The sequence below is a fragment of the Gavia stellata genome, chromosome 5 (assembly GCF_030936135.1).
Source record: "Gavia stellata isolate bGavSte3 chromosome 5, bGavSte3.hap2, whole genome shotgun sequence".
Lineage (NCBI taxonomy): Eukaryota > Metazoa > Chordata > Aves > Gaviiformes > Gaviidae > Gavia > Gavia stellata.
Window position 1 is genome coordinate 47996796 of NC_082598.1, and position 21638 is coordinate 48018433.

Below are 21638 nucleotides of genomic sequence, written 5' to 3' on the forward strand. Positions count from 1 at the left end.
CTCTTACCAAAAAATATGTTTGTCATCCAAACTAATATGCTTCTATATACAGAACCTGAACTTTGTGCATTGTATGAACCATGCGGTAACCTTCCTAGAGTAATCTTCCTCATAGCTTAGACAGGTGCACTCTTCACTGGGTGAAAAACTGGCTGGATGGCCGAGCTCAGAGAGTTGTGGTGAATGGAGTTAAATCCAGTTGGCGGCCAGTCACAAGCAGAGTCCCTCAGGTCTCAGTTTTGGGGCCAGTCTTGCTTAATATATTTATCGATGACCTGGATGAGGGGATTGAGTGCACCCTCACTAAGTTTGCAGATGACACCAAGTTGGGCGGGAGTGTTGATCTGCTCGAGGGTAGGAAGGCTCTGCAGAGGGATCTGGACAGGCTGGATCGATGGGCCGAGGCCAATTGTACGAGGTTCACCAAGGCCAAGTGCCGGGTCCTGCACTTGGGTCACAACAACCCCATGCAACGCTACAGGCTTGGGGACGAGTGGCTGGAAAGCTGCCCTGCAGAAAAGGACCTGGGGGTGTTGATTGACAGCCGGATGAATATGAGCCAGCAGTGTGCCCAGGTGGCCAAGAAGGCCAACGGCATCCTGGCCTGTATCAGAAATAGTGTGGCCAGCAGGAGTAGGGAGGTGATCGTGCCCCTGTACTCGGCTCTGGTGAGGCCGCACCTCGAATACTGTGTTCAGTTTTGGGCCCCTCACTACAAGGAGGACATTGAGGTCCTGGAGCGTGTCCAGAGGAGGGTGATGAAGCTGGTGAGGGGTCTGGAGCACAAGTCTGATGAGGAGCGGCTGAGGGAACTGGGGTTGTTTAGCCTGAAGAAGAGGAGGCTGAGGGGAGACCTTATCGCTCTCTACAACAACCTGAAAGGGGGTTGCAGAGAGGTGGATGTTGGTCTCTTCTCCCAAGTGACTAGCGACATGACAAGAGGAAATGGCCTCAAGTTGCACCAGGGGAGGTTTAGGCTGGATATCAGGAAAAATTTCTTTACTGAGAGTAGTGAAGCATTGGAACAGGCTGCCCAGGGAGGTGGTGGAGTCACGATCACTGGAGGTGTTCAAGGAACGTGTGGACGTGGCATTGCGGGACATGGTTTAGTGGGCATGGTGGTGGGTTGATGGTTGGACTTGATGATCTTACAGGTCTTTTCCAGCTGTGATTCTGTGATTCTGTGATTCTAGGTACAGTACCTAGAACTGTCCACGGTTCTTCATCTCACAGTCTGTATAACTGCATTGACTGCTACGATGTTAACATCGCAATATTCTTATCGAAGTCTGAAAGATCAAAGCTTTGCTCCATTTCTCAGATAGCATAGTATATCTCATTCATTGTAGCATTACTTTGCAGTATCTGCTGTTCTTCATTATGTGAGAGATAAAAAGGAGAGAAGGGAGATACAGACATAATAAAGGAGCAAGGAGGAAAAAACAGAAGTAGAGAAGGAAGCCTATAGAAGGACAGGAAAGAAAGAAGGACAACATGGGCAATAGAACAAAACAATTTGCAAAGGCACAGACAGTTCTTTTACTGATATATTGCTTTTTCTCTACTACAAATCCATTGAAGTATGGTGGGTACTTATGCAAATAATTTTTCTGTCAGTATAGCCTATAGAAAGTGTTGAAATTATAATTTCAAGGAGCTTTTCAGCAGTATTTTAGATTTTAGGGGAAATTTTTTGTGGTAGTTACAGCTTGTGTTTCAACGAACTCTGTTGGTTATATATTACTCTCTGTTGCACAATTAAAGAAGAATATGTGTTTATCGCCCTGATTTGGCTGCCAAGATCCAATTTCTAGTTTCAGTGTTTTGCCTCACTAGCATCTAATGGGACGCAGGGAGTGACGTACCTTGTTTTGTCGCATTGTTTAATGAGGTTACACTGTGTTAATAAAAAAGTAAAAACTTTCTAGACTTGGACATTTCATATGTTATTTTCTAGTATTCTGTTTTAAACAGCACTGATTTGTAAGTTAAAGGCCAGATACACATTGTTACTGATTTAAGATTTCGTAATTTTACATTTTATTTTTTAAAGATATTTCACTTGTCTTTTATAATATGTCTGTAAGGAATCTCTTTTCTCTCTCCATCAGGCCTTCTAAAATACCAGTTAGTGCTGCACATGCATCTGAGATCCCAGGATGGAAGCACTACTTACCTTGCTTCCTTGAAGGCCGTGACCTGCATTCCAGTGAGGCAGCATGAAACTGCACTGGTGTCAGCAATCACCAATAACCACAAGACAGACCTTCCTCCCACTGTGCCACCATAGAAGGTAAGGAACTGTAACAGCACTCAGTTCTTAGTTCAAGGAGTGGTAATTTATGCTTCAGTGCTGGGAGTCCTTAGGTTTCAGTCCTCAGGCAAAATGAGCATGGAACACAGCATGAGAGTCTTGCTCTAGAGGCTAGGGCTCCAAATGAGAGCGTCAGCTAAAGAGAAATAGCAGCAGATAGGCATGTGGAAATGACAGCTCACCAATGGACGTTACAGAATCACAGAATGATAGGGATTGGAAGGGATATCTGGAGATCATCTAGTCCAACCCCCCCGCCCTGGCAGAGCAGGTTCACCTAGAGCAGATTGCACAGGAACACATCCAGGCAAGTTTTTAGTATCTCCAGAGAAGGAGACTCCACAACTTCTCTGGGCAGCCTGTTCCAGTGCTCTGCCACCCTCAAAGTAAAGAAGTTCCTCCTCATGTTTAGATGGAACTTTCTATGAGCAAGTTTGTGCCCATTACCTCTTGTCCTGTCACCGGGCACCACTGAAAAAAGACTGGCCCCATCGTCCTGGCACACGCCCCTTCAGTATTTACAAGCACCCCTCAGTCTTCTCTTCTCCAGACTAAAAAGACCCAAGTCCCTCAGCCTGTCCTCATAAGAAAGATGTTGCAGTCCCCTAATCAATGGCAGTCATCCTTGAAGGCTGAAATCTGAACCCTGAAGTGGCAGGCCATGACTGTAGAGGATCTGGGCTGCATTGCCTTTACCAAGGTAATGGGGTCACCTCAGATTTACTTCGTTGAGAACCAAAACTAATATCAAATGCAACTGATAAACATCTTTGTCTCAACACTTCAGCTTGTGCAATGATAGGTAGACGACCCAGATATTGTTAACACCCACTTTTAGCATAGGAGCTGTCCCACACCAAAGGCCCTTCAAGTACTATTTCCCACCAAAATGTTAAAGAACAACCACTCTGTATGTGCTGTTTTCTAAATCTGTAAAATGGGGATCCACCACTGAACACCTGGTTTTTTTCATTATATGAAGAAACCACGTTCATTTTAACAATGGGGCCAGATAATAAGATGTCTCCAACTTGCTATGTTCCATACTGGTGCTATGAATAGTAGCTCCAAGCCAGCACAAAAAATAGTTCAGCTGTTTCAGAGGTGAAAGGGCAGACAGACTGGACAGTGAACTGTGGGAGAAAAACTAAAAATGAACGAAAATCAATCTCTGGCCCTAGCAAGTCCATATGTACTCAGAGGAGTACTTCAAATAGGTTTTGAAAGTAATTTGAATATTATCCTGAAAAGAAATGCTCCTCTGACTGGAAAGTTAAATTTATTGTTAACTGGGTTCTTGATAAAAGAAATCCCATACAAATAATAGGTTCCACCTCTGTGTTTGTGTATGTGCACAGAAAGAGGATGCTACCTAGGAAGCTCTCCCTTTTTCTAGAAATGTATGAAATTCCATGATGAAAAGGCTGAGAGACCATGTTTATAGTTGGGCAGAGGGAGGGAATGAGAGGCATGAGTTCCTAGAGGATATAACCAGAGACCAAGTTTAAGGATAAAGAAAGGTAGTATCTCTTTCATTAAGAATTTCCTACCAAGATGAAGACAATATTTTTTAAGCCTTTTGGTATTCTGGAGCATCTGGAAGCACCACGAATCTTGCGGAGCATGCACTCTCGGCAGGTAAAAAAAAAAAAACAAACAGAGAGGAAAGGAAGTTTGCTACACTGTGTATAGTCTTCCTTTACATGGGGGCAGAAACCTGTGACATTTCTGCTTACAGTTTAGGTGACGTTGAAAATTCAAAACATTTGTTTTAAATATTTGTACCTGGCAAGTTCCAACGAGACAAAAGCACTAACTTTACAAGTATCCTGTGACAATGGAGAAATGAAGTTCTCACAATATCACAAGTATCTTTGCAGAATATTCATGTTATAAACCTTTGCTCTGGGCTTTCAACTCTGTTTATAACAGGCATCTAAATCCCACACTGCCCATAATATATTAAACTGACAACAGGATTGCATTCCTAAGTAATGCAGCTTTGCTGAAAGACAGAGTACCAAACCTAAGTTTAGCATTAAAGATCTGAATGCATTTATTAATATTTTACTAAAGATTATGAGTGTTTTCCATGGTTGTAGAGTAACAGTTGGGGAAAAAAACAGTGAGGATGTGTTATATAAATACTTGCATAAACTGCCTTTTTTTGCATATGTATTCCAGCATTAGATAGATCACCCATTTACAATACAGTACAGTACAGCAACTGCAATAAAATCTAACTGTATTATTTTTAAATACATCAACTCCATTAGATGCTCTTCGGACACTACTACTCTCATGTCAGTTTCTCATCTTATTTTTTTCCTGTTCCAATTTATTGCTAACAAAAATTTGCCCACAACATGGGCAGGGATGGATGTTCTTTTTTAGCTTTTGCTACATGTAAGTCATAATCCTGTATTCCATCAGTACTCCTTGCTCTTCACTGCTTCAAAGCCTATTTGAAAAGATACTTTTACCTTTTAATACCCCTCTATCTATTGTTTAAACCTATTTTTGCTTAGAACTTAGTGTTGCTTAGAACTGCAAATTATTTTCAAAGAGAAACTGGAAGGAAGATATCATGAAACCACATTTCATATATTAATCAACAGTTAAAACCATTTTTACTGGTATTTGCTAGTGCCAGTCTCTAATCTTCTAAGAGAATAATTACTCTGTCATGATGTACACCACTATCTCATGCATGGTATAGTTGCACACTTCAAATTTTGACTAAGCCATGATTCTGTTGGTTCTAAAATTTACCATTGTTGGTCAATGACATATTCCACATGTAGTTGACTATCATGGTGCATCTACAGATCTGGAGCATGTGACATGCAGAGTGAGTGCAGAGCTGATCTAAGTTGATACTAATTTTCAGATCAGCTGTAGATTTTCAGTGTCATACTACAAATGTAGTCTCTGCCTCATGAGTCTACCAAAATGTTTTGCAAGCCAGTTTTTTGTGACTGAAAAACTGGTCTCCTCTATGCTATTTCATTGCCACCACACAACCAAATGTTTTTGTCTGGGAAGGGAACTATTTCATTGTCTTTTAGCATTCATGTAGTCCGCCATTCAGTCAGTGAGATTGATACTTGTTCAACATGTGAAATATCATACGGAGCCTTTGCTTAAACTCAAACACTAGTATTTAACCTTCTGTCTGGTGAGTTCATCCTTGGGCAGGTTGCTCAGCAGAGAAATTGTGCCAATGTTATCTTGCATTCTGCTTTTTCTCTATCGCTGTTGCTAGGTGTATTATTTGTTTATTTTAACCTCCCAGAAGGCCCAAATTAAGATCAGGGCCATACGCAAATATACAGTAAGAGGTGATGTTTGACCTGAAGGGTTTGCCCTCTGAATAGCTAAGACAAAAAAATGGGATATGAAAGGAAGCATTACAATTCTTCTTTTAGAAGTGGGGAAATAAGGCATGCCGGAGATCACTAAAGAAAGACTGCAGCTGAGCTAAGAAGTGAATCCAGATCTCTTGAACAAAGTTGCACAAGTTTTTTTGGCCAGGAGTTCAGTAGATCTGAGTGATTTACAAAAATCAGGTCAAACCTTATAAAAATTTGCAGCCAGATTTTAAAAATAAATATGGGATCAAAACACTTGCACATTTCTACCAGTGAAATTCAAATAGATTTTGCAGGTAGGATTCATGAAAGGGTATAGGTGCTATACGTAAAAGCAGAGCAAGGAAGGTGTCCTCACCCTCTAGCTTCATGCCTAACACACACCAGGTTTAACTTCATTCTCTCATTTCTGAAGGCTCTGTAATTGCTTATAGGAAAGGCATTTCCTCTTGGCTGGTTTTATTAATAACATGCAACCTGTTTGGGAAGCTTTAACTGCATCAAAATATGCATTTAATTAAATCTAAAATTAATTGTAGTTATTCCTGTCATGATTTCCTGAAGTTTTTGAGAAAAAAAAAAAAACAGTTCCACATTGACCAAAAGCCTTGCTAAGTTTCTTAAGCCACAAGACTATCCTTCCCTTCATACCATTCTTCCCATGTGGAAATTCTAAAATCCTACCTCTAAATACGCTTTGTGAGTTCTATGGACTAATGGCTAAATTTTCACCAAAATTTGAACAGGTTATTAATCCACCAAATATTTTTCTCAACATGAAGCAAGTGGTTTTGCACTGTCAGCTTGCCAGTGCCAATAGATAAGTATGAAGACAATTTTGGCAAAAAGAATAAAAAAGGAAATTTAAAGTTAGATTGATGCATGCTTTCTCCAAATACATGGAAATTTTGCCATTTTTAGCAGTGCTATTTAAAACAGGAACTGCAATGAGTATTTTAGGCTCCAGGGTGCCTGCAGTCAGGACCAGGGAGCCACACAGCTATTTATATAAGCAGACACCCCTCCCTATTAACCAGAAGACAGCAACTGGGTATACTGTCTTGTGTTTTCAAAACATAGAAATAATTATGAGCAAAAGCAAAATCCCAATTTTTTCCAAGCAACAAACTGAAAATCTTACTGAGGTGTTCCTCCATTGTAGTCAGCCTTTTACTAATGCTCTTCTGTGTGTGAAGATTTTCTCTGTTTGCCAAGGAAGGAAATCATCTTTCCCTGAGCAACTTTTGTCAGTCTCCATCCGTATCAAGTGCCAAGTAAAATAGAAGCTTAAAATGAAATTAAACACACATTTACCTTGGTCAGCATTAGAAAGGCAGTCATGACACTCGCATCTAATATACCATAGAGAAACCTGCTTCCGGGATCTCAAAAATAACTGTGCTATTATTCATTAAAAGTGGGTAGTTTAGCAGCAACTACTGTATGTGGCATCATAGAAACCGTAAGTTTTACTGCACCCTCTGGAATTGATGACATTCCAGAATTACACGAGCAGAATTCCCACAAGATATATTTTCCCCAAAAGAGTGATATATTTTTGTTCTGAATAACTTAGAATGGGGCTGAGGAAGCGATTCACTTCATAAATGTATGTTTCTTTCAATTTCCATTTGTGGAGGAGAAAATAATCAAAGGATTTTAGCACATTGCCTTATAGTAAGAAATTTTTACTCACACTGAAACAATTGGATGATTTGCATGGGATATTCTCTGCAACTTTCTAATACAAATAGCTGTCTAAGGGCTAGATTCCACAATGCTTGATAACATCTTTGGAACTGGTTCCAGCCTCCCCCATAATGATGCACACACCCTGCTTTCTGGATTACAACCCACACAATTAAAGCTCTCTTCCTGAGCCACTGCATGGCTGACCTACTTTCTATATGGACTTCGCTGAAACAATCAATGGGCATAGCCATGTGTAAAGTGCAAGGCATAGCCAAACAGTCCCAAGAGAGGGTTTCAGACAGCTCTGTGCCCTATAGCCCCAAGCTGGGATGCAAGTCTTCAGGCATTTTTCCCCTTGCCTTAGGGCAGAGAAAAAGTGGCCTTAGCGCTCAAGTAGGGACAGTATAGCATTCAGTTCACATTCAGGCAGATACATATGCATAGGAGGTACAGACAGGGGGTCTTGTGAAAGAAGTACCCTCTCAGAAATAATACGTAAGGTCACAACGTGGTTATCATCTAGGCTTAGCGTGCTGCCTGTGAGAAATTAGCCTACTGGTGCTGACTTGCGTGAGGAGGTGGCTCGTTTGAATACTTCTACTAGCAGGGCACCATTCTCTTGGAACAGCTGCTTCTAGTATGAATATGCAAGAAGAAAATCAATTCACAAGTTAGCTTTAAGTAACACAAAGGAACTAATTTAAGGAATCAGACCAGTAAAATCAAGAATAATAGCTACTACAATACTGTTGAGTTCAAAGAGCAAGGAGGGTGCTTGAAAGTAGCAATGAGGGTCTGAACTACAGAAGGGGGCATTTCAATCAAATGAGAATGTTAGTTAAAATACTCCACAGTTAAATGTGAAAGCAGTAATATTCTTAGCAACGGCATTGATTCCACTTAACAAAACTATCATGTAATAGGAAATATGAATGGAAAATAAGTGAAAGTGGGTATCACAAAAGACTATGCTCTGATAGGGTGAAATTCTCCCAAAGGTTAAAGGCCTGTGGAAGCCTTAAATCTCAAATTTACTTGGAGTCTGAAGCAATGAACAGGATTTGGTGAGGTCTCTCTATGGTGAAGTAAAATTAATCCCTAGAGAACGTATTTGCTCTGACTTAGGCTATGAAGCAGCAGAACAACTGACAGCAGTAAAACCTGCACTCCTACAAAAATGGAGTAGATGTCAGCTTGCTCCAGACTCCGCATCTACAAAATAAATAAGCATCCTGTATGAGCTACAGGCTATAAATGAGAAGCCAAAATGACAAGAAAACACTAGCGCTGACCTAAGAGTGGTATCACCTGAGCAGGACAACAAAAAAACTGGAAGAACAGTATGTTACCAAATGAATAGCAATCAATACCTGTGTTACAAGTAAAAGCCTTCATTAGAGATACTAACATGGTCTTTTAAATTGTTTCATAGCAGGTGGATCTATAAGCAAAAACCTTACAAAAAAACCTGCTGTCTCTAGCAAATTTTGCTGCCTTTATTACAAAAAAAAAAATTTGTTGTTTACGCCCTAGCTAGAAGCCCTAGCCAGAAGCCCTAGCCCATTTATGCACATGTTTAAATCCTATTGGAATCTTAAAATTATATAGATACTAATATTCTGTCCTGAACAGTGTTCCTTTCTTGAACAAAGACTTATGCCCTGAACACTGACTTAAAAATACAATATCTTTTCAATGATAAACTTGAATCTCTACTCCTGGTACAACTAATCGTGCAAGACTTGCTGAATGTATGTCATATATATTAGAGACATATCTCAGATGCTCAAAACATGCTGAAAAGAATATTCAAAGTAATGTCAAATGTGAGATTCGGCTTAATTTAAATTTCAAGTGCTAAAAATCTTAATTGTAATGCTAAACATCTAAATAAATGCAGTGAATTTTAATAAACACTTAATAACACTTTAATAAATAGACAATAAAGATATTTAAAAAGGAAATAGTACAAAATGTGCAAGGAATTCTAGCAAAGAAACTCTAATGGCAGCTCTCCAGGGCTCAATTTTCATTTGCTAATAAAATGTGCAAGCTGAAACGTAATGATTTGTAAATATAATTACAAAAAAATTCCTTAAAACATGTCCTGTAGTTTGCAATGACTATTTTAAAAGACTTCTTTTTACCTATATTGAACTTTTCTTAAATGCATAAGTTTGCATAAAAAAAGGAAACTTGCTGCTTGTCTACAGAATAGATACAAAATATGGGCAATACCTTCTAATAAATATTTCCTTGTTGATAATTTAGAATCTGGTGTCTGTTTCCTTAGATTACTGAGGTGCTTGATTTTTATTTTTTTTAAACTAAGATATAATTTACAACATCTTTTGGTTTAACAACTCATTTCAGTTAAACGCAAAATAGCTGTATTTGCTACAAACTCTACCTTGATTTCTTGGATTGCTTATTTTGAGTCTCGGTATTTTTTTTTTAGAATTTCAAACAGATGGCATTTATCTTTGTAATGGCTGTGATATTTTACCTTTTATTACATGACATAACGAGGTTTTGACTGCTACTGATGTTTTGAGTATTATATTTTATTATAAACTCTTACCTATGTTTTGATTTCACTAGGGGATCTGTTTTGAAACAGACTGTCATAGAATGGTTAAAGACAGATTTTTTTAAAGAAAGGATTAATCAGAATAAGACAAATATACAAGACCTTAGTACTTACTTTTATGGACACGACATTAAAGACTACATTGACTTCTCACTTTTAACAGTTCATGAAAAACTTAATTGAATAATTTAAGTGAATATTCAGCAAATGAACCAGTGGGAGGGGGGATGGTGAGCTATTTTATTGATAATGTCAAAAAAAGGTATAAAACCCACATACAACTAAATTCCTTACTTTCTCCTCCAATGTTTGCCTCATGATCTTGCACTGTCATGACTCATAATAGCTGCAAGCTACATAATTCCACAGAAAAAAATACAACCAAGAGATCTCAGGATGCGATTCCCTTCTTTCTCCTACCTTACTTTTGCTGCCTGCTTTAGATCAGCATGATTTCAGCAATTGCTTTTCTCTTCTGAGAATGCGGAGCGTAAAGCTTTTTGTATCACCATTACAGTATTCCTCATGCTTCCTTACAATCACCTAGTTCATTTAAGGTTCTTGCTATTGTCAAAGCAAAGAGAACAGTCATCAGAGCTGCAGAATGTATGGCCATATGCAGCGCCCCAGAGCAACACAATCCAAGCAAGAAACTTAGCTACAATAAAGAGAACTTGCCATGCTTGCATTTGTAACATATTTGCACGCATTCTCTGGTTGCTTAAATTGCTAAAATTCTCTGATTAATTATGTAAAATAGCCTGTTACTGGAATCTCTTTCCAGCATGGGCTGTCACCACCTTTTGTTCCTAACCCTAGAAAAGCAGCAGACCCATTTATGTGATTTAAAGTGTGTGCTTCCTTGAGCTTACTTTCTGTAGTTTGGAAACAAATCATCTTGATCATAACTACAAGAAAAGGGAGTGGCTACATTGGGAGTTTTGTCTTAGGAAAAGCTATAAGATTAGACCATTTCCAAATAAGTAAAACACTTTGTTCTATTCATAGAAAGATAATTAAGCTCTTACACTTGTTATGAAAAATTGCCCTGTTACGTTTTTATGTAACTCTGTACTCTGAGACTTCACAATGGAAAATCTGAGTGAACAGAAATTTCTTTTTTCCTACTAGTATTTCAACTATCAAAAGTCTTACCACTTCTCTTTAGACCAACCCATATGCAGCAGAGTGTAACCTGTAGTCCAGTGAAACTGCGTAGCCCAAATACAGCATTACAAACAGTTCATTTCACTGTAATACTCATTTTTAGTAATACTGCATCCTTGCTTAGGACTTTTTTGCTGTTAATTCATCCTTCAAACTTAGAAAGCCATCTCAATGCATACGCAGAATAAGCGACCAGCTCTGCAAATAGAGCCATTTTAGCAGCAGCGTTAGATCAAGCTTGAGAGAGTACATAAGATGTATAAAAGCACTCCTTTACATCCGAGAGAAAAACTTTTGAAGTGTACCAAGTTTATGCATAGGCATGATTTTATAAAGGGACTACTAGGCCTAGGCTAGTAATGGTTGCTGAACTTTAGCCACAGAAATAACTCTATCCACCCAGAAAAGGAACTACAAGCCTAAAGTCTTGAACAAATAGAAAGAATAGTGGAGCTAAGAAAATCGACTGAAATAGTGAACTGCCAATCATAATGAATACATTTTTTCTTCCTGGAAAAAAAAATTGGAATAACAAATGCAAAAATGAAGTTATTGTTAGAGCATCGAGTATGTGATTAAATATCAGGTTTGTGTCTAATTCATGAAGTGCAATGACACGAATTACTCCGTAAACCAGATAAGGAACGTTACCTAAGTATAATGCAGTAAAACTAGTCTGAATGGGTTTAATTAGCCCGACGGGCACTAGCAGTTAGCAAATTCTTAGAAAGCCTCACAATGCACAAAGGCCGCCGAAGTACCCCTCGTGGCTGAAGACCTCAGCGAGCTCCCAGATCGCTTCCAGCCCCAGATCGCTACGTATTTCGCTCAAGACCGTATCTGGCTCGGGGCACGGTGCAAAGGGGGCTCGGGGCGTCGAGGGGAGGGGGCTTCCCGCGCCGCCCTGCCCCCGATCCCGGGGCTCAGCCCCACACCGCACGGCCGGGCGAGAGACCCGGCCCCAGCCCCAGCCCCAGCCCCGGCCCTGAGCGCCCCGCTCCCCGCGGGCACGGCCGGGCGCCCCGTCCCAGCGCTGTCCAGGGTCCCCGCCGCGCCACGCCGCTCCGCGCCCCTCTCCGCGTCCCGCTCCGCGCCCCGGGCGCCGCTCACTCACCATGGCGCGGGGGCTGCCCGCGGCCGCGCAGCCCCGGCGAGGGGGCTCTGGGCAGGGCGCCGCTGCCGATCCCCGGCGCCGCAAAGGTGTATTTGGGGAGCGGGCGCGGCGCGGCGGCGGGGCCGCCCGGGCGGCGGGCGGGGGCCCAGCGGGAGGGGCCTGCCCGCGGGCCCAATCAGGGCCGGGGCGGGCGGCTCCGGGCCGCGGCGGGGGCGGTGGCGGCGGCGGCGGCGGCGGCCCGGGGGAGGCGCGCTGCCCCCGGACGCCCCGCGCCGCTCCCCCGTGGCCAGCCGCAGGGGCAGGCCGCCGCCAGCCGCGCCCCGCCGAGCGCCGCCGGCACGGCGCGCCCCTTGCGCGGCGTTCGCTGGTGGTGCGGGGCTTCAGCTGGGCTCCGAGAAGGACGTGTGCTGCCCCGCTGCCGCACGCTCTCGCGTCGGGGGTGCGTATTTCCCGTCGTCGTGCGGCACCGCACGAATTTAGATTTCGAGAAATGTCAGTTTGCGCAGAGTCCGGAGTTTCTGTTCGCAGCTTCCGCGCGAGTAGGAGCCAGAGTCATCAGGGGTTGCAAGGCGTTGTGGTTACTGATGTCTTTTCCACACGAGTATCCTTCCAAATACTCTTCCATCTGAAAATCGTGTGCTACCATATTTGCTTTCTTTGCACTTTTTCTACCACGGCTTTGATTTACTTGTTAGTCGTGTTCGGTGCAAGCTATAATATATACTTTTTTACTGTAGCTTTGGAGTGCGACCATTCTAACTAATGTTATAACTAATAGCTAAGCAATGACAGAAGGGAAACAATACCTTTCCAAATAAGCACAGAAAACAAGAATCGTTCGAACAACTTTAGAACGTTGGATAGCCAAGTTCAATTTAGAACACAAATTCATAAAACACTTTTTATAGAGTTGCCCTGGTCTGAAATCATACTCTGATTTCTTGTATGTCACCATCGAAACGGAACAACTCCACAATTTTTAAATTTTCACAAATGCCGTAGCATATTCATAGTATGCTCTCTGTGAAAACATTGGATGGTTTTTGGAAGCCCAGGATCAGAAATCTTGATGGACTTGGACAATTAACAGTGACTGACCTCACAGTAGGATTAGTTGCCTTATCAAGTCACATGGAAGCAAACAGAAGATTTCACCGTGAAAAGCACCTGTTGTAAGCTGGAGGATGAGTTTGGAGGAGCACCATACCTACATGGCAGGAGAAGAAAGGGTATAATTTCTTGTAGCTCACTGTTGTAGCTTAACAAGCTAGTGCAGAAGAGAGAGTTGAAATCTACCAAAACAAAAGCAGCATATTTCCAAGTGGTTTTGAACAAACCAGCTTTACACAAGAGAGGGTATCAAAGCTCAAGGTGTGAATGTTTTGTTGCCTCCTTGACTGTCAGAACTGAAAAACAGTTTAATAAATGTATCTGCTTCACAGCATGCTTCCCTCCCTGCAGTGTTAAAAGAAGAGAAACCCGTCAGCTAGAGTAAAGAACTGATGAATTCCTTCAACCACCAGTTAGTCAGGTGACTATAATCTGCCAAAGCCCATTTTGTTGACGGTTCTGAGGATATTGACAAGCAACGTGAAGCTTAATTGAGTGCTAAATAGTCTAGGACATTGTGCACCTCATAAAATTACTGGATTAATAGATAATGTATTGACGCAGTCTCTTGCCTCCAGAAACAAAGATTAGTCTCAAGGCAAGGCACTACCTTGCTAATGTTTGCCCTCACCTGCAAACTACCCTAACTCATGCTGTTCAGTCTCACTTTTCTTGCCTCAGGGAACCAGCTTTTTCTATTAAAAAAAAGTAGAACCAGCTTCTAAGCAACTGATATAAAATAATTCTATGATCAAGTTTCTGTACCAAAAAGGCGTAAGAGCTTCTGTTGCACAGAGAATGCCTATTCCAGGATGTGCTCTGCAAATTTAGATATGGTGATCACTGCAGTGTAAACCTGCTGTGCCCAGTGCAACAAATTAATGCTAGGCAAGAAAGGTGAATTTGGGCATTTGGTGAGTAACTGGATCATCAGCACTCAAAGGTGTCCCAGAGTTCGTGAAAAGCCACTGTTTGTCCCTATCACATCAATCGCTATGTACATGCTAGTAATGACTTGCAAACTTGCACCAAATAAAAAACAAAGAAAATGTTTATGAGTAAGACCTTTGCGGTGAGTATTTGGAAGAAGAAAAGAATACTTCAAATTAAATTAATTGAAATATTAATATAAGGCAGTATTTGTTTTACTTTAGCCATCGAAAAGTTAGTTCTCTAAACAAAATTAGATTAGATAAATTTCTTCCATAAGATCCTACAAATACCAAAAAGATACCATGTTTCCATCAAGAAACACTCATGTCACACTTAAAAATGGCTCTGTTTTCTTCAGTTTCTTCTTTAAATTAAAGGTCTCATTTTGACCAATAAAATAGAAAGGTTATATTATATGTAATGATGCTAAGATATATGTATAATCAAATATAAGTGCATCATAATTCAGAGCATAATTAGCACTTCTAAACTGCCATTTACTGGCATCTGCTGCATTTAAATCAAGTTCTCAAAATCAGATGTCTTCAAAGAAGCACCTCTCAAATTTATCAACTCCCCCGTGGCAACTGACATTTCTGAAAATACAGAAAGCTGCAGCCCAAAGCTGTGGTGCTGAGCAGCTGATAGCTCAGCCTTGATGGCTTCAGGCACCAACACCGTGGGACTAGAGATGCTGGCAGATCACAGAACTGCAGAAAGACCGAGGCTGGAAGGCACCTCTGGACTTCAGCTAGTCCAGTCCTGTTGCTCAAAGCAGGTTCAGCTAGACCATGTTGAGGGCATGCCCATGTTCAGGGCAGTGTCCAGTCAGGTTTTTAGTATCGCCAAGGATGAAGACTCCACAACCTCTGTAGGCAACGTGTTGCAGTGTTTGACAACCCTCACAGCAAAAAAGTTTTTTCCTGTGTTTAAATGGAATTTGCTGTATTTCAGTTCATGTCCATAGCCTCCTGTCTTTTCACAGGATGCCGCTGAGAAGAGTCCAGCTCCCTATTCTTTTCTCTTCCATCAGATGTTTATACACGTGGATAAGATCTCCCCGAGCCTTCTCTTCTCTAGGCTGAACAGTCACAGCTGTCTCCACCTCTCCTCATATGTCAGGTGCTGCTGTCCCTTAATCATCTTAGCAGTCCTTTGCTGGACTTGCTGCAGTAAGTCCCTGTGTCTCTTATACTGGGGAGCCCAGACCTAGACCCAGCACTTCAGATGTGTTTCACCAGTGCCGAGTAGAAGGGGAGCGTTACCTCCCTCCACCTGCTGGCTGTGCTCTTCCTAATGCGGGCCATATAATGTTTATTGCAGCCCAAATGATTGCATTTATCACTGACACTAGAAATAGCATTGTTGCAACTGTGCAGTGCTCCACTTCAGTTAGTAGTCCATTTGGCTGTATTACTATGCTCATTTAGGTTTTCAGCTCTTGAATTCAATCTGATCAACCAGAGTGCTCATGGACTTTCTGCCTCAGTTCACCTCTAGTTGGTGTATTATTGAACCCAGGAGTGATGTGGCTATGCTGTGCATCTTTTTTCAAGGCATGGGCAAACTTAGTTTTTGCCTTAACTATAGTGCTTGACTTTGTACCTTTGATTTATTTTTTTCTGCATCGTGTTTCTTGTTTGTAATTGTAATTTCTACTCCACTCCATAATGATACATTTTCAGTACTGTCATTCAATGACTTTTATTGGAGACTCACATGAGGAACACATTAGCTTTTCATTCCAGTGCAGAGGAGGTGCACGTGACACAGAAAGGTGACAGTCACCTGATCCATGGCACTAGTAATCAAATTAGGTTTTACAGATCAAGAAATGACATTTATTCCTGAAGGCAAATGAGAATTTGAAAACCTAAAAAAAATTGTATCATACGCTGTATCTTTTTAAGCGCCTTCTAAAATCTGTCTAAGTGCCAAAAGGTGTGCTGCCAACTGAAGAGTTACTTTAATTTTGCACTATCTAAAATACATCTGAACTGAGATTAACTGTGGGTTTTGGATACCTCTGCCACCTGGTTAGTATGCTTTTATTGCTTCACTTGTTCTTACTATAGGGAGTTGAAAACACTGTGGAAAACATTACCACTGATGTGCCTGAAGACATCTACTGGACTTCTTATTAAAATTATATCAAATTCAGAGGAGGTTTTAGTGATTTATCCACACCTACTTCAATTTGTCCCTTTCTGGACAACGTTAAATCATCTCAGTTAGAAATTACTTATCCTTAAGGGTCATAAATACCTTCCTAGGAACATGTGTCTTGCTGTTTGGAAATACCGCATTTCAAAAGGGTACCAGTATTAAAATGTTTTCCCTTCATCATTTTCCCCCGAAAAACTCCTTTTCAAATAGTACATGTCATATTCTTACTGTTACTCAGCTTTGGTCAGTCAGATCTGAGTATTTATCAGGAGTAATGTCTACATTTTCACCAAAGAAAGTTTTGTGCAGAGTTTCAAGTCTGCCTTGAAGAAGTGTTTTGTTTCAACGAATGAATAAAAACACAGGTTCCCCATTCTTTCATAGACTTCATACACATGCAAGCAAGCTGTCCAGGAACTCAAGTTTTCTGAGGATCAAAAGGATTTTTGTTGCTTTTGCAAATTTTCTTGGTAAACTGTTGTTTCCTGAAGAGCAGGCTAGATTTACTGTGTGTCCTCTGACAATATGACTGTATCTTGTATAGAAGGACAATTTTGTGAAGTTCTTATGCTGATTTACCATGGAGAGTCGCAGAAATATTACAAAGGTTCTAACAGCAGAGACAGATAAATAGGATTCTCAACCTGCATCTTCACTGGAAATTACAGATAGTCAGACTTCCCGTGGAAACATCTTCCTGCCAGTTGGATTTGCTTTCTTGCCCAACATTCTTATTTTCAGTTGGAAGGTGGGTGTAATGCTTGTTTGTACTGATCAAGTATTAACACCTCTTTTTAGGCAAGGAAGTAGTGATACTTGGCCAGAGGATAAATTTATTTCCTTTCTGAAGTCATATTTAGGAAGCTCTCAACTTTAAATACAAGTCCAGCTTGGGTAATTGCAAACTCTTTGTATCCTCCTCTAATTTAAATTGTTATGGCATCCTTCCTGTCCCAAGAGAGTTGTTATGAAATCTTTGTCATGCATTCTACTAAACATTGGCCATGTCTATGCTGTGTGATCTGGAATCATTTTTCAGCTCCCTGCTCCAGGTGCATGCCCTGACAACACCCTGACTTTGTCTTGGATGAGCTTTGCAAATGTGTTCTTTCCCATTGTGCCTTGATTTCCATTCAAAGGAAGCCTAGGCAGGCAGGCAGGCAGCTGGAAAGCAGCTGCAGAGTGCTCCCAAAGGGAGCACAGAGCTCAGGGAATTAGGAGTGCAGGGAACAAACACCATGAAGTGCATTTATGCTGCAACAAGTTTTAGCCTTTTTCACATTTTATCTTCAGATTAGTGAATTGATTCCTGTAGGTACAGGAATTCAAGTCCAGCAAAAGTTTTAGCATTTCTTGATATATAAGAAACTTCATATATAAAGATTAGCTTATTCATCTATTCAATGCATTTCTTACAGCTGGGAAAGACACAGCTCTGTTAGACAGTGGTGGAAAACTTGTGCTGACACAATGTAGCCATTCTAAACTGATTTCCCTACTATTTAACAGCCTTTCACTGATACTGCAAGTCAGTTATTATACAGAAAATTTATTTCTAAACTGCTCTGTTTTGAGAAATGTTTGATTTATGTACTGTAGTCCACTGCTGTAATGCCACCCTTTCTCCACAGTCTCTGAATATCAGTCTAAATCAGCTGTTAAAATGATGTGAGAGGAAAAAAACCTGTGCACAAGTTGGCAATCACATCTGAGGCATTTATTTTATCTGCTGTCTTAGCACTACTGAAAATAAGATCAAGTATTATTCTTGTGCATAATGGTAGTTCTCATTCAATATTTCAATCTCTGATCTTCTAAATTAGATAAAGTTGCATAATTACATCATTATAAAAATTACTCCTTTGCTTTTTGTTGAGGAGATTCTGTTTGCAATGTGTCAAGTACAATGGGTTCCAGTCATTTTTACATGTTTGGATGCTATGAAAGAACACATATATGCTAAGATCCAACTTCCTGTACACATAATCTCTCAATTTTCTATAGATATAATCACTCATGAAAACATTCTTGAGCGAATTCATGAAGCTTCTCTTTTGGATACTGTTTTGCAAACATCTGGATCCACTCTTGATTTTGTTGGAAAATATCATGAGTAGTTAAAGGGACTTTATTCCAGAAATCCTTTTGCATCAAAAGAAAATGGAACACAGTACTGGATCATCATCACTGAGAAAGCAAGAGCATTGTTTGCAAATAAAATGAGGTTGACCTCAGTTTTGCAAATGCTTGTTTGTATAGATAAAGGTTTCTCTTTTATTCTAATTGCCTACCATGGCAAATGCCTACTGACCATACTGTAAATAAGGTAGGGTTTCTTGTTTTCAGTGTTTGTTCTAGGATCATTTTAGTTTGAAACCTCTTACCTTGGTTCACATGGAGTTAAAAGGAATGGACTACTTACAGAGCAAAGGTATTATCATCTACAGAATCTATCTCTCAGCAGTTGTTACTGAAATCTGGATATTTTGAGTAGGCTCATCATGCTGCAAAGAACTGATTGGAGCTGGCTCTCTAACTCATCAGAAAAAACTTGCAAACCCCCTTTCCCACCCCATTAAAACTGTGTTGTTTAATTTTAGTAAATGCAAATAAATACTGAGCTACAGTGACTTCATTAACCTCAGTTCATCTAGTCAGAGAAAGCATGGCTAGATAATGGAAACCTAGCTCAAAATTCATATGGAGAAAAAAAAAAATTGAGTCTTTTTTCAGAAAAATGGAAAAATACCAGAGAAGGAACCTCTTTCTCACACGACTCTCATGTAGACTACACACATGCAGGCAGACCTATTTTCTTCTCTGGGAGCACTCAAGCAAACAGGAACTGCACTCTCAAGGAGCTTCCTGTAGTTTTCCTCCTCCTGCCTGTCAGATCTTTCCTTTTTTCCCTTTTACTTCCATCTCCCTGCCCTCCTCCAATTTGTCCATCCCTTTTTTAACTCTTTTACTTCCCAGCAATAGTGCAGGCTACTGTCACGTAACTTTCCTCTTCTTCCATTGCTTCTTTCATTGCATCTTCATTTTCATTTTCCTTTTCTGGTAAGGAATAACACATTTATTGTAGGGAGATAGAAATGGAGTGGTTTACAGAGAACTGACAAAGGAACTGCCTCCTGCCTCTCTCTGTGGCAGCAGCAGAACAATTCCTATGAAATAACATCAGGAAAAAGTTATTCCAATAATCTTTTTGAAGCCCAATGCATTGTGTCAGCTGAACACTGATGGTGTAAGAACAACCACATATTAATTAGTTCAAGACTGACTACAGATGAAAGCGTATTATCACCTGAATTTGACACATTAAGCACATTAAGCTTTGATTTTCTACAAAGTAAAATGTTGATTTCTCCCACCCCCCACCCCCCCCACCCCCCCAAATATATGTGTATTTTTTCCTCATTCTAAAACTTCCTAAAGTCATTTTTAATATGTCCCACATCTCGGCAGAAACCTTCTGTTTTATATTAGGCATGACCACTTGTCATTTTCCCTTCACCTTACATTTGTATTCATCACAAAGAATGAGTTCCTTGCAGTGCACATTGTCCTACAATGAGCCTGACACTCCTTTTGTTCTGTAGACCTTTGCATGGAGTAAGTCTATGAGTAGATTCTTTGTGTAAAATCAGTACAAAGTAACACGCCCTCAGTTCTGAATAATTAAATGTGTCGATAAGACAACAAAAGAAGGAAATCTGAAATTGGCTGAATATAATGACTAGAACCAGAATAAGGAAAAGAGAAAAGAAGCCAAGTTCTGAAAAGCTGGAAGAAGAGCTACCTGGCAAAAGATAAAAATGTAGGTAAGAAGAATAAAAAAATGTGAATAGTAATAAGAGAGCAGCATCGCTTGAGTGATTTTATTCTTTTGCCTCTGAATTTCAAATTCCATACATATTAGCTGTTCTATGAAAATTTCCACTGCTAGGTTACACCAGACGTCACTGCACTTGCTGCAAGATAGTCAATAGTAAAAATATGTCCCTGCACTGCCTAGGCTTGTACTATCCAAACTGCTGCTCACAAAGTTAATGGGGAGAAATTAAAAAACTTCAAAAGTGTGTTTTGATATTGCCAGTCCTATAATAACCAGTTTGATATGAAAAGGGCCCTAAAAGTTAGAGCTCTTTATTAAAGGAGATTTGCACAGCTGGATCATGCATTCTTAAAACTGAAGTAAAAAAATCCTTCAGCCAGCAGACTAAAAGGCATTCTTCCTTAAATAGTAAAGATCATATGCACCTGTTGTTAGCTTCATCACTTCCCCTAGTACTTATTTAGTATCATTAGGTTTAACGTGATTTTTTTTGAGGTAGCTCCTTAGGTGAAAAATATTAAGAAAGTGAGCTGAAAAGTACATTTTATTATGTTTGTAATATTTTCAAATTAGGTACTCTACACTAGCAACCAGGAAAATACAAAGCACATACATGGTCTTAACAGACTCATGCACCAATGTTCCCTTTCCTCCTGCACACCCAGCTACTGCCACCAGCATCACCCTGTGACATTTCTTGTAACAGAACCACAGCTCCTTTATCTTGAGTCTGAATTTAAAACATCTTCACTTTAAAACTTGTTTTTAAAGTGAAAATGTGGAGGATGAAAAGATCTTCTATTGGGTATTCTGTAAGGGTTTGTTCTGTTTACAGTGGGTTTAGGTGTCTGGGTAGGTAAACGAGGCTGGGAAGTTGGCTGATCTTCCCCCTTAGGAAATGAGCCCACTGTATCGCTATCATAGGGAGCATGACCATGGACTAAGTTTTTTACAAAGCTGTGGATTTTTCAGTTAGCAAGACACTACATAAATACCATTGTAGCTTAATTAGTATCATTTGTAGGTGGTCTGTGAAAGTTTGTCACTTTATAAATGCTTTCCTAACCTCAGAAGTGTAGTTAGTTATCTTTCCTGATTAGGAAAAACACAAACAGACACCACAAAACAAACAATCAAAAGCCAAGGCAAAAGAAAAGTGTTGATGAAATTAAAGATAGTTTTATGATCCTGGTCTGTCCTGGTCTCCTTCAGTTTGATTTTTCAGTCAAAAGACTTACTAATAGACCTTTCCAGCACATATACAAATATAGAAAAATGTTTCTGGACCAGGGAGAAAAGCTTCAAAAAGATTGTTTAGCTGCCATCCTTTCTAAGAAAAATGC

The 21638-nt window shown here is 40.3% G+C and overlaps 1 protein-coding gene across 1 annotated transcript in view; it reads right to left on the minus strand.

Annotated features, from left to right (window-relative positions):
* Window positions 1-12286, minus strand: part of GUCY1A1 (guanylate cyclase 1 soluble subunit alpha 1) — a 38403-nt gene extending 26117 nt beyond the window's left edge. The window contains exon 1 of the mRNA XM_059817449.1: window positions 12249-12286. The gene's annotated coding sequence lies outside the window, so the exon portion shown is untranslated. The remainder of the gene's footprint in view (window positions 1-12248) is intronic.
* Between the last annotated feature and the right edge of the window lie 9352 nt (window positions 12287-21638).